At 35.7% G+C, this 14244-nt stretch overlaps 1 long non-coding RNA gene across 1 annotated transcript; it reads right to left on the bottom strand.

Annotated features, from left to right (window-relative positions):
- Positions 1-11053: 11053 nt before the first annotated feature.
- Positions 11054-12918, bottom strand: LOC120257185. Its single transcript, XR_005535561.1, has 3 exons — positions 12798-12918; positions 12248-12320; positions 11054-11343 (listed from the first exon to the last, which is right to left on the bottom strand). It is a non-coding gene; the product is annotated as an uncharacterized LOC120257185 (long non-coding RNA).
- Between the last annotated feature and the right edge of the window lie 1326 nt (positions 12919-14244).

The following is a 14244-nucleotide window of genomic DNA, read 5'->3' as shown; positions in this document are numbered from 1 at the left end:
TCGGATGATCATTCTTGTTTTTATATAGAAAATGATATCTCTTTAGCCAATTTAAAAGAGAACCATTAAAGAAAAATATAGAAATTACGGATGATCAAATAATTACACATATCAAATACATGTATGCCTATTTCCTCAAGTCAAGGTAAGATCTACTATCGGTCTTTCAAATTACATAATGACCGAGATGTTCAAATGATGTTTAGTTGCCATCAAGCATTTCATGATGTTCAAGTTATAGAATTGTATGTGGAGCTTAGTGTTGTGACTTGATCGGGTGGTTTTTCTCAACATCAAATTAATAGAAATGACAAACATTTCCACCAGAAAGGCTTTCAACAGAATGGAGGGCATGGGATAATCTACAACACAATTTCAATTTCAATTTCACTGCTTCACAACAACCACCAAGCACATCAACACACCATAGAACCGATAACAAAACTAGTCATGAAAATGAATTTGGTGAATATGGGAGTTCAAGCGGAGATGATCAAGATGAGGATAACTACACAGACAATAGCGAAGCAAGCTTAGAAGATTACAATGCGGAAGATGCTAACAGACAGAGAGAAGGCGTAGAAATGACGATGCCACCATATGAGCCTCCGGTACATATGACGGCACTTGATTTAGAAGCAATGTCTGTACCAGAATTTCCTGAATACCCTTCACTGTACGTTAACACATTAAGAGGGGCAATGGCAGATGGAGAATTGCATGTAGGTATGCAGTTTCAAAACAAAAATGATGCACAACAATAAAAAATTATTACTTGTAGAAGTCCATGGTATATAAAGTAATTGAGTCGGATCCAACTCGGTATTATGGAAGATGCAAGTCATATGGCGATGGATGCAGTTGGAGAGTTCGCGCATCCTATAGTAAGAGGAAGCAGATTTGGGAGATTACAAAATACAGCGGCCCACACACTTGTACAACAGCGATGGTCTCCCAAGATCATTCAAAGCTAGATTCAAACATGATTTCCCATTGTATACAGGCACTAGTCAAGGAGAAGCCATCTATCAACGTCTCTGTTTTGATAGCGGAGATCAGGAACCAATATGGGTACACACCGACATATAAAAAGGTATGGATTGCAAAAACAAAAAGCGATTGAATGCGCATTCGATGGCGGGAGGAGTCGATACAATGAGTTCATCGAAATGGCTAGCGACATTACAACAATTTGTCCTTAGGGACAATAATCGATCTCCGAGACTCAACGACATATAATGAAAATTACGAGTGCAGTGATACTAATATTTTCCATAGGCTCTTTTTGGAGTTTCCCTTCATGTGTAGAGGCTTTTCAAATATTGTAAGCGGGTAGTACAGATAGATGGTACACATCTTTATGGAAAATATAAAGGGACTTTGTTAATGGCAATTGCACAAGATGGCAATAAAAACATTCTTCCAATTGCATTTGCCATTATGGAAGGAGAGACGTTAGATGCATGGCGTTTCTTCTTAGAACATCTACGACTTGATGGGACACCACAAGAAGGCATATGTTTTATTTCTGACCGTCACCAATCTATCAAAGGAGCATTTAGAGCAATTGGCCGTCAGGATGAATCCACCTCACGCCTATCATGTTTTATTGTATTAGACATATATCACTGTGAACTTCATGCGTCGTTTCAAAAATAAAAGAAATACAGCGAATAGTTGTTAACATTGGTAAGTTGTAAATCTAAATTTTAATAGTTTCAATCTGTCATTGTTATTATTTTTAAAATTTTTGGTTATTAATGCGAGGTTACTCGAAAAACATCTCATGATTTTAACTATTGGTATGGCGTACTTGAGACTTTTGACATAGAGGCAGCGAGGGTGGTTAGATAACATACCGCGGGAGAAGTGGGCTCAATCATTTGACATCGAAGGTCGAAGGTATGGTCATATGACCACCAACCTAGCTAAATGTGTTAACTCAGTGTTAAAAGGAACAAGGAACCTTCCTATAACAGCCTTAGTTAAGTTAACTTACTTTCGACTTGCTGAGTTATTTGTAAGGAAAGATGTACATGCACAAGCTCAAATTGCATCAGGTCAAATATTCTCGGAAGTGCTAATGAAGACAATTCAGGAAAATCAACAAACAACATGTAGTATTTATGTTCATCAATTTGATCGTGAAGAAAAATTCTTTTTATGGTAGATGAAATGGCACCACCTCAATGTGGTGGTATAGTACGGTAGTTACCACATTGATTTGAGAAAACGATGGTGTGATTGCGGTGAGTTTCAAACACTTCATTTTCCTTGTCGCCATGTTCTTGCAGCGTGTGCATATATTTATCTACATTGGCAAGCATATGTAGATAATGTTTATAGGCTTGAGATAATTTTTAATGTATACCATAAAGAGTTTCACGCAATATCAAATGAGAGATCATCGAAAACCCCTATAATGGTCCACGCTTTATATCCCCGATCTTACAATGCGAAGACCGACTCGGGGACGTCCAAAATCCAGTAGAATTGGTAATGAAATGGACATAAGAGAAGCGATCAACCAAAAGCGTTAGTAGTTTATGTCAGTAATGAAGGTCATAATCGTCAAAATTGTTCAAATGTCGCTGGTCCAAGTCGTATGCCATAATGTTTATTAAATTATTTGATAATATAGGTAATTGTTTTAGTTCATTTAAAATATCAAGTGAGTTTGGTTTAGTTATGGGAGTAATTTTTACATGTGAAATTTTTTTAATATTTAAAATTTGATTATGATGAAAAAATATTAAAATTATTTATTTAAATTATTAACAGCCGGTTACAATTAGTGAAAGCAAAAATAACATAGTAGAAGTGAGAAAAAATAAGTTATAAGAAAAATTAATGAAAATTATAAGGGTTTGGATGTAAAATGTTTTTAATTTAAAAACTACCGGGCCCACAGTTTTTTAAAAAAATAAAAACTTAATATTAAAAAAATAACGGGCCCCTCTAGTTTTTAAAAAAAATTAAATTTAAATATTAAAAAATCACAGTGGGACCGGTTAATTTAAAAAAATAATAAAAAAATATAAAATGCGCATTTCTGTAAATAATTATGGAAATGCGCATTTTGGGAAATAATTTAAAAAAACACAATATTTTAATAAATTAGCCATCTTTTTACTCGAGCCCAGTTGTGTCTATGTGGATTTTTGGAGAGGGAACACTGTTTTTGCATTTTATATAGAGAAGATATTTTATTAACTGCAAAAAAAAATTCGAGGGTCGTAATAAAATATTGTAAACCAATTTGTGATAAAATCTTAATAATAAAATATAAGATATCAAACTCAAATACAAGTTGAAATCAAACTAAAGTTTGATTCAAAATCAACAAATCAAAGGCCAAATCAAAGAGGGTGGGAGATCAGGGTTAAAATCAGGACGGGTCAAATCAACAAATCTAAGCCCAAATTAAAAGGGCAAGAGATCAAAGTTAGCTGGAAGTCAAACCAAAGCCATAAATACTATGTAAATGGGTCTAATCACCTAGTTCAATAAGGGATGGCAAAAATCCTACCGACCCATTTTTTCTGACTCGATCCGTCCCGATCCACCCCACTTTGATCGGGGCAGGGCGGGTTTGGTTTTCCTATGCCCCACCCGCCCTGCCTCGCTATTAATTTAACTTTATTATAAATATTATATAGTGTAGGGTAAATGATTTTTTTTTAAAAATTTCAATAAATTTCTTATGAGTTTGTTTTTATAAGTATATGTTTTATAAAAAAAAAAATCTATTTTAAAAATATATGTACTCGACATGAACTAAAATGAGGTAAACTAACAAATTGTGATCAAACCAACTGAAATAGAATAGAATAAACAAAACCAAGTTAAGTCAAATAAACCCAATTCAAATCAAATTGAATCAAACCCTATTAAATCAATTTGAATTGAACCAATGCTATCTCATATTAGACTGAAAACAACCAAATTGAACCCAGATTAATCTTCTCGCTTGGATTCCCTCTTTTCCTTTTTTCTTTTCTTTGGGTCCCTACCAGCCTCTAGAAAGTTGAGATGCATGGATTTTGACACCCTAACAACTTTTTCTGTGTCAGGTAAATAACGAGATTAGATTTGAAATTAGCTTGAACCACACTTTGAATCAAAACCAAGTCTTAACTGAACTAGACCAAACTTAAAATAAGGTACGAAGTTGAATTGAAATCAATTCAAATTGGATTAAATTCAAATATTACAAAGGACAAATCAAACAAATTGAGCCGAGCCAAATTAAATCAAACTAAGTTTAATTAACCTAAATAATAATAAAGTTTGTTAAAGTAAAATCAAATTTGACATGCTAACTTTGCCAAATCAAGCTAATGATTAAATAAAGTATAAATTGAACTTAATGAATGCTATGAAATTAGGTTAATTAATTCTAGTCAAATCCAAGGTCAATCAAGTTTTGATATGGTTTAATTAATTTAAAAATCAATCAAGCGTACGTGATGGATATTTAACTAAAAACTCAAATTTGAATTAAATCAATCTACTATGGATCAATCTATAAACAATAACATCAATAATAATCAATTTGAAAAAAAGAATAACTACAAGAAAAGGAACAACAATAAGAAGAGGGATTTCCAATGAATTGGAAAAACATCAAAAGGCGAGTTTACGCCTTATTCACCTCAAGTTAAAGCTTCCTTTACATCAATCAAAGCTCTTAATGTTACAAAAAAACAATCTCCAAAAGATAAATGGGATTACTAAATTTTTCTTTCATGTCCAGACATTACAAAAATCCATGGGAAAAATAAATTTGCCAATGTTAACCAAAACATTTACCTTTTTGGTCACTTAAAAATGGTCTGTGCATTAAGAAGGTATATTAGTTTCTTATATGCACCAAATCCATGCTCTTTGAAAGTTGACAAAGACATTAAATTCATACTACATCCTAGATATCAAATGCTTAATTAGTTAATTTTTGATCACCAAAAAGATAAGGCATAGCAAAACTCCTTTCATCTGAAATTTATTTTGGAAGATTACACTACATGTTTATAAGCCTCACCATTCTAGTGTTTTTATTATTACTTCGTCCATTAGAATTTCATTTAAGCATTTATATAATATGTATTTGAGTTAAAGCTTCTATAGAAGGGATGCCAATGTGTAACTTTGTAAAGATCTGTAAAAAATTTCTAAGTTGTTGTGTGGTGCTTCAGTCTTTTCGTGTGCATCGACTGAAGTTTTATTTGAGCTTGTTTGTTTTTGCTTCGGTAGTTTTGACTGAGTCCTTTGAAATGTGTTCAAGTCATTTGACTCATGCAGATGAGCATGTACTTGGTTGCTTGCTTGCTCGACATGAGCCCAAGGCCGTGCTGGCTGTGCACAAAAGCTGTTTAGGAAGCTCGACAAGGTGCCCACAGCCGTAGGTAGTTGTACAGCGCCCCTGAGCTTGGGCGCGCGCTGGGCACCCCACGTGTGCACCCAAGGTGGGTGCAGGCTTGTACTAGGCAGCCTTGCGGGTGGCGTGCACCTGCAAGGTGGCTGCACAACACGCCTTAGCTACATGTTTAAGGCTTTCTAAGCCCTTCTTAGGAGATTCTTTTGTAGTGATTTTACTATCTCTTTCTTTTTCCTCTCTTTCTCTCTTATCCCTTGGTGTCTTTTTGGGCATGAATGAGCTTAGTTGATCCCCTCATATTGCTAGTTTGGAGATTCTAAATCCATTATCCTTCTCCTTAAGTATATGGGTAAGCTTATTTCTCATCTTTTCTTCCGTGTTGTCTGGTTGAATGATGGATCTAGGGTTAGGATGTGAGCTAGAGAAAAGCTTCATTCTTATTCTTTTTTGTTGCTACTTATGTTAGAAGCCTGATTGGAGTATCACATTGTTGTCTTGCAAGTTTGATTGTAACTCTGATCTTTCTTTTTGCTGAAATCCATGGTCACTATAGCATATTACTGTAGTAATAGTAGAACTTACTTGTTTCCTTACTTCCTTGTTTTGGATTGAAGCCTAGAACCCTTAGGAGAATGCCAGTTTTGAGCCAACCATAGGACCGGTTTAGGGTTGTATTGCATTCTTAGAGTTAGGGTTCCTTTGGTGATTTCTTTTGCTTACTTTCTTGGTCAGCTTTGGTTAGGTGTGTCATTGTCTTTGGTAGGTAGTGAAAGATCGGATTGAGGCAAGGAGCCAGCGGAGGAGTAGCGGACTTATGGTTTTTATCGCCTAATTAGTGAGTGGGTTATGTGATTACATAATTCTAATATAATATTATCGAAAGATCTTTATTGCTTTATTTGAAAGTATTTTATGGTTTTATCATACCTAAATCAATGCTTCGATCAGTTTGGAAAGGAATTTTTATGCTATTGAATTATATATGAAACACTTGATGTTTGAATGAATGTCTTCATGACGATACTTGTATTTTGGAGTTGAAAACATTTATGAGACCTTGTTTACTTAAACATGCTTCTAACATTGATACTTGTGGAAATGGCTTTCATTCCCAATGTTTACATGTTGTTCCAGATATGGATCATATGGTGAGATATGCATGTATTGAATTACTTTGATGGTGATGGGCATATCCCATCCTAGTACAAATGAGACGGTTTTTTTGGGCTAGCCTATTGAGGTGGCGTGGATGACCAGCGGATTTACTTATACTATAGGTGGGAGTGTAGAGCCCAAACTGGATGTGCAAAGGGCACCCGAAGTCACCACACGGTCGACTGATGGGTCAAAGCCAAGGGTATGAGGACCTTAATGGCTCTGAATTCATCCGTGGCCACGACTAGAGTTACATGGATTTCTAGATCATTATTCATTTGCTCGAGATGCAAACTTCCTATTTTAAGAAGGTATATCTTTATACAAAGCAAATATTTGAGACGTGATAATTTGTATACTCTTTGGAAAGAAAATTGGTTTGATGATTAGTTTATGTTTTATGGTTTTCAATACTCATATTATGCCATTCATGAGTTATGAATTTGAACCCTCGTTTGAGCCAAAAAAAAAAAAAAATTCTTGTATTCTATCTATAATTTTCTTATTCAAATGTATATTATTATATATGCTAGAAAGTTCAAAGTCTATATGTATTATTGCAAAAGCTTAGCTTTGTAGATTTTATTGATTCGTTTGTATATTCTTTTAGAATTGTGCTAACTCATTCACTGAATGACTCTAGTTACTCATCGTCTCTCTCATTTCCCGGCTTTAGCATCTAGTGCCATTGCTGTGGGACAAAGTGTTGAGTATCCTCGTACCTATATTTCTTATTTCCAGTCTTATATGTGTTTCTTCTTGAACATGTTGCATTGTATAAGGGCATAGATCCACTAGTACATATTATTACTCTATATGCATGGTTTGTATGCTTGTCTTGTTTCTTGGAAGCCTTGTTGTAATTGTGACAAGCATATTTCTTATATTTGTGTTTCATATTTTGCACATTTTTAACTTGTGAATCCTATTCAGTATTTCTTCATTCCAATTGTTTTAAAGCCTTGCAGTAACTTGATAGTTGAGTAACATGTGTGTCCCTTCTCAAGTTGTCACATGCCGTTCCCATGAGACGGGGCGTGACATGTTGATACAACATATCCTTTTTAACAATTCGAAAGTAAGGGAGAACAAGTGCATACTTGTCATCTGATAAATCAGATTGTGCCCTAACTTTTTTATCTTTGCGTTTGTTAGTTTCGGTAACTATCGTGGGTTTTTAATTTTTTCATTGTTACATACATGCACTCACAAAGATTAAAACAAGTGAACATACAAAGTTTAGTAACATAGTTCATCACAACATGGCTATATTTGCAATGGAACATTCCCGAAATTAAAAAAATCTTAACTAAATTCACAATAAAAACTTTTACTATTGTCCGTATTTATACTAAAATAATATAATTATTGAGTAAGGAAATTTTAGACAATCATTAATAAGTTACAGGGGTTGAAACATCAATAAAGAAAATACTATGAGTCAACATAGAAAAAGGGGCTAATATAAAATTAAAGTAAATTCTAGGGACTAATGTGAATAAATAAATATCTATATATAGATATGTTTCTTAACCCTAAATTTAATCTGTTATTTTCCTCACAAAGACATAGATTTTTTTCCTTTTAGATCATTCAAACTTTCTCTTTCCCTTGCCTTAATCCTTCAAGATTTCTGAATTTTTTTCAATCGAAGAGGTTTAGGTAGGATTCTAAAGGGCTATTGATGTTCAATATCTCTTAACAAGTAGGTTTCACTATCTCTTTTTCTCTTTGTCCATTATTAAACAAATTAAACTTGTAATCTTGTAATTCTGGTGAGATCTATATTTGATTACGAATGAGAAATAGATTCCAATGCTATTATATAATTAGAATATATATATATATATATATATATTGATTTGATTACAAAAACTAGAGATTTATAATGGATTAATTACGGGAGTAGTAAAATTTGTATAATTGATCTAAGCATTTATTTAGGTATTTAAAAAACCCATAAATAATTAAAATTGGTTACAAGTGAAAAATTAATAGACGTGGATGTATTCATATCATCAAGTAAAATTAGAATTTATTATGAATATGTACGATTGGTTATAAGTGAGTAGGATGGGAGTAAAGCAGAGGGTGGACATACTTATATTTAGCTTTGGGGAAGAGGTAAGCAATTGCTTATACCTAAATGTAATTGCATGCTTGATAGTTTGAATGATTACTTTGCATGAACCATTTCTCATGCTATATATATATATATATATAAATTTATTTTATTGGGGGAATTATATATTTATGTGTAATTTATTTTTATTGATATGAGTGATTTCTATATATCTTATGAAAATATTGAATGTGTTGTTGTTGTTTTAGGATTGATGGCATATTAGAATTAATGTTATCATAAGATAATAATAAATTATTTGTTTGAGATATGGATGTGTTGAAAGAAGATAATGAAAATAAGTGGTAGAGGGGGATTTGTTTGATGTTGAGATGTGAAACATGGAATAGTCGGAAAAAGGTAGAAGGTTAATGCTTACCATGTTTGAGTATGTCCTTTGGCCTTAACGTTGGTGTTGTGTGTTGTTATCATTCTTGCACCGTCCCATACATATAGGCGATGATAGGGTCTCGACATCTGGGTCCATTTAGGCTACGATAAGATGTCAAAGTAATGTGTCCATACATATAGGCGGCAATAGAAGTACTTGGGATTGATGTGATTGGAATGCATGTCCATATAGACAACGATAGAGCATGCCCGGAGACATATATGACCATTAGACTATGGGATATACTTGGCTAGGTGAAGTATAGGTATAGTACTTACTAAGCTGGTCGCTCACCCTTTGCCACCCACTTTTCAGAAGTAGATGATTGAGATTTCTTTTGGCTAGTTGGAAAAAAAGGAGGTGTTATACGTAGGACAAGCCCAGAGAATCAAATCCACTAGAACATGTAAAAGAAAAGTGTAATAGTTTTACAAGATGCAGAGTTACAACCTTCACTCGCTGATGATCAATAAAATTCTCACCTCAATCAACCTTCCATTAATCTCGAACTTTCGATTGATGTGATACTGCTTCACCAAGTTCATGATCTCAATGAATAATAAGTATTCTCTCTAGATGAACCGATTCTTATGCTTTTCTTCCTTAGGCCTTTTTCCGTTGCCTCTTGCATCTTAGAGTTGAGTATTATATAGACACCCACAGCAATTACGTCTTGAAACTTTCCTCTTCTATCTTAATTCTATGTAGTTTCTAAATCTAGTGTTATGACACTAACAATGCCCTTGCGGATGTCCCGCAAGTGCACAGGTTTGTCGAGTAATAAAATCCCAGGTGAGTGGGTATCGTATCCACAGGGAGTAGGGAGTAAAAATACTTAAATTGTTTCTTAACCAAGTGAAGATGAATAATGATTGTGTTGACAAGATGTAATGTAAACAAGAATAAAAAGAAATAAAAAATAAAAGTACAAGTAAGTGAGAGATAAGGCAATCGATACAAATGGGTTACTTAGATATTGTTCCGCCTAGGACAATCGTTTCAAGTGCAAAACTGACTATTATGCCTCCTAACTAATGCATTAATGAGTCATGGAAATCCTTCAATACACGGTTCCAAATCTAAGGTCAACCGTGACTAACACTATACCATGTCCCGGAGGAGAAACTGGACAATCTCAACACCTCGCACTCGAATAGAATCGCATGGAGTTTTAGGGATTCCAAGTGATAAACCCTCTTCCTAGATATAGACCTAACCCTTTGGTCCAAGTGAGAGGTCTCTAGTCACAATTAAGCCCTAGGTGCTAAAATCACTTCAACGCTTCACTCCGTTGCCTTTGCAACTAAGTCCCAGCAGAAGGTCATCCCTTATCCCATTCACTCTACTATGACCGCAAATAACTCAAGGAATTGGAGGTAGGATAAATCACATCGGAGGGGAAAAGGGACGCTCCGCTACCTCTCGACTCACTCTCTCGACCCTCTCCAATCTAGATTTGTCTAACCATCGTGGTGTGTCACGCACTCATAAGGGTTACCAATATGATCTCTCAACCCTAGTGTCACTCTAAGGGAGGATTCAATCAATCAAGCATTCAAGATTGGAACTTATATAAAACATCAATTAATGAAAGCATAATTGAAGGTTTAATGAAACAAATACATCATAGGGTTCACAAATCTAAGTACCCACTAGGGGGTTTAGCTCTCCATAGAACTAGTTACAATAAACAATGAAATCCAATATAAAAACAAGTAATCCATAGAACACCCCCTTGATAGTCGTAACGATGGTCTTGTGGAAAAAGCCTCGTCTCCTCAAAGGTCCCCTTGTCCGGCCTAGGACACACCTCGCCGGGATCGGGTGCCGATGAAAGCTCTCCCAATAACCTTCTTCCAAGTGGAGTGCGATATCAAAGCCGAAAAACCTCTCCAAAACCCCTGCCAATACCTCTCAAAACCCTAGCTGTCACGCCCCGAACCTAACCGGGCACGTGGCAACCGCCACGACGACAAGAAGTGGGTCCCACAACGACCCCACATTCAGGTCGCCGTAAGGCTCAATATAAACCTGATATCACAATTATATAACTAGAAGACAACATAATAAAATATCACAATAGGGTTCCCCAGTACTAGGGAACCTAAAACACAAGTAGCAACAATTACAGCACAAACCAGGGTTTTAGGATACAACCCGAAAATATAAATACAAGAACCACATATAAGGTCAAGTCTAGTGGATCCATATAGGGCCATGCATACTACAACAAACCTAAACAAGAAGTACAGATAAACCTCTACTGCTGCACAGCACAACTCTGTCCAACGTCGCAGTCTGAAAAGATAAAAAGGGGAGTGGTGAGTAACGAATGTTACCCAGTGAGTGGTGTCAGCATAGATGTAACAGAGTGATAAAGCATTTCAGATGGTAATTCAAAGAAATAATAATAGCATATAAAATCAGTTCCAAGTATTCAACATATTACCAAATAACACAAGATTCATCAATAGTAAAAAGCAAATAACATTTTAAAAACATAATGAACATAGCTCAAAAATACAGTCGGGCCTAAAAGCAGGTTCCCACACTAATCGTGGCCGCGACTAGTGTGGGACCACCAAGGAGTTTTTAAAACTTTTTAAAATTTAAAAGGGTGCCTTTCCTTGGTGTTGGCCACTGAGATCCCCGTAGTGGTGACCCCGGGTTTCTCACATAACAGAACCCCCTGTCAATGGCTCCGCGCACCTCTTGACCAGGGTAAACCAAGGTTAACCACGCCGCCTCCCATCAGGCCGGACCGTGGAACCCCTGCATGCGCAGTGTCGGACTAAAAGTCCAGCGTCACCATCAAAAACTAAATGCCACAATATAGTTCATTCCAATTTCCAATTCAAAGAATTCATCATACAATATTTAAAACAGGAAATGTATATCAAACCATGTTCCATTTGCATATAAATGTGGAAATATACATCAAACCATATCTCATTTGCATATAAATACAAAAATGTACCTTAAACCATATCTCGTTTGCATATAAACACGGAAATGCAAGTAAACATGTTTGTTTCAAATAAATAGGTATAAGCATTCTAGTTTAACCATTTCAAGTAGATTCGTACTCAAAATATATATATCAAAAGAAGTCAATTTATCATCAAGTTTATGTGATAAAATACATGAAGAAATACTTTAGTACTCTTATTAAATCTATGCAATTATAAATTTAACCACTCACAGAACCAGTCGTCTCGTCCTGAGACGCACTCACTGATCGGCGAGCTCCTTCCCCTTGGAGGACGCTTCGCCACCTAGATACAAGCAGGGAATTCAAATTCTAATGAACATAAGAATGATAATCACAAGAAAATGTATAAAATACGATTATACATGTCTAATACAAAACATTAGGGTTTTAGGGCAAAACATCGTCATTTTGGATCCAAACGATCTCAGAATGGAGTAAAACTAGTTCCAATGAGTTCAGGGTAAGAAGAGCTTCAATGTGGACCAAAGAAATACCAGATAAGGCTCAAAATTTTCGGTGCTACAGTAATTTCGAAACTGCTACAGTAAACCCGAACCTTATACTATGGTTTTCTCCCAATTTACAACTCTAAATCAAAAATTTTCTTTTACAACATTCTCATACATGCATTATAAATCATTGGCTTCAATTTAAGCCTATAAATCATCGCATCCATGAAGAAATTGAAGTTTTTATACAATTCTAAAAACTAGGAAATACGGAAGAAATACAAAACAAAAACTTTGAATCTTAGGCTTACCGGACTCGGGAGTGAGAGAGGAATAAGTTTGGTATTGAAGGTCGCCGGAAATTCTCGCCGGAAGGATTTTTGTTTCTAAGTCTATGCTCGGTCGAACAAGAAGAACAAGAAGCAAGGAAGCAAGAAGTGAAGAAGGAAAAAAAGAACTCTCCGGGCTTTTTCTCATTCATCTTCATATTATTATTATATATAAATAGGAAATGACCTAATTGCCCTCTTAATAGAAAAAAATCAAAAGAAATGGATCCAAATGATCGAATTGCCCCGATTATTCACACTAAAAACTACTATGCAAACATGCAAAAATGCCACTACTACTATATGACCATTTTACCCCTAATGCAAGCATAAAAATCTAAATAGGCCCGAGGTCTAAATCGGGACGAGGTACAACACTCTACCCTCCTTAAAAATTTTGTCCTCAAAATTTCGACTACCCAACTCATCGAATAAATGAGGATATTTCTTTCTCATGAACCGTTCGGGGTTCCCAAGTCAACTCCTCAATCGATCACTTCTCCAAAGAACTTTTACAAGCTGGCACCACTTTTTCCCGAGCACTTTTTTCCAACCCGATCAAGGATACGAGACAGGGTCTCACTTCAAAAGTCAAATCTTCTCGAAGTTCAAGCGGAGGTGTTTTCAAGTGCATGCGACGGATGCAGTACATACTTCTTCAACAATGAAACATGAAAAACATTATGGATCTTCTCTAACTCTGGTGGTAACTGTAATCTATAAGCCACTTAGCCCAATTCTTTCAAGTATCAAGAATGGCCCAATATAGCGAGGATTTAACTTTTCCCCTCTCTACGAACCGAATTACTCCCTTCCAAGGAGATATCTTCGAGAAAAACTCATGTCACCAACTTGGAACTCTAAATCTCTTCTCCTGTTATCAGCATAGCTCTTCTGCCGGTCTTGGGCCACTTTTAACCTATCTTGAATTACCTTCACTTTTTCTGTGGTTACCTCAATTAGTTCCACACTCTGCAATTTTCTTTCACCAACTTCATTTCCAACGAGGGGTGTTCGAGCACTTACGGCCATACAAAGCTTCATAAGGTGCCATACCAATACTTGCATGGAAGCTATTGTGTAGCGAATTCCACCGGAGGTAAGTGCTTGTCCCAACTTCCTTGGAAATCGAGAACACAAGCCCTCGACGATATCCTCAAGTGTCTGAATTATGCGCTCCGATTGACCGTCATGCAGGGATGATATGCGATCTTGAATCTCAAAGTTGTCCCAAGAGCTGATGAAACTTAGGGCCCAAAAGCGAGATGTAAATCTCGGGTCACGATCGGAACACAATTGAAAACAGTACTCCGTGGAGTTTAACGATTTCAGCTTATAAATAGCTCGCTTCTTCTCCAGAGAATATTTAGTATTAATGGCCAGAAAATGGGCTGACTTTGTCAAACGGTCCACAATAACCCACACAGCG

Source organism: Dioscorea cayenensis, unplaced genomic scaffold (assembly GCF_009730915.1).
Source record: "Dioscorea cayenensis subsp. rotundata cultivar TDr96_F1 unplaced genomic scaffold, TDr96_F1_v2_PseudoChromosome.rev07_lg8_w22 25.fasta BLBR01001928.1, whole genome shotgun sequence".
Taxonomy (NCBI): domain Eukaryota; kingdom Viridiplantae; phylum Streptophyta; class Magnoliopsida; order Dioscoreales; family Dioscoreaceae; genus Dioscorea; species Dioscorea cayenensis.
Note: the sequence above shows the minus strand (reverse complement) of the source record. Positions and strands in the feature narration are given on the sequence as shown.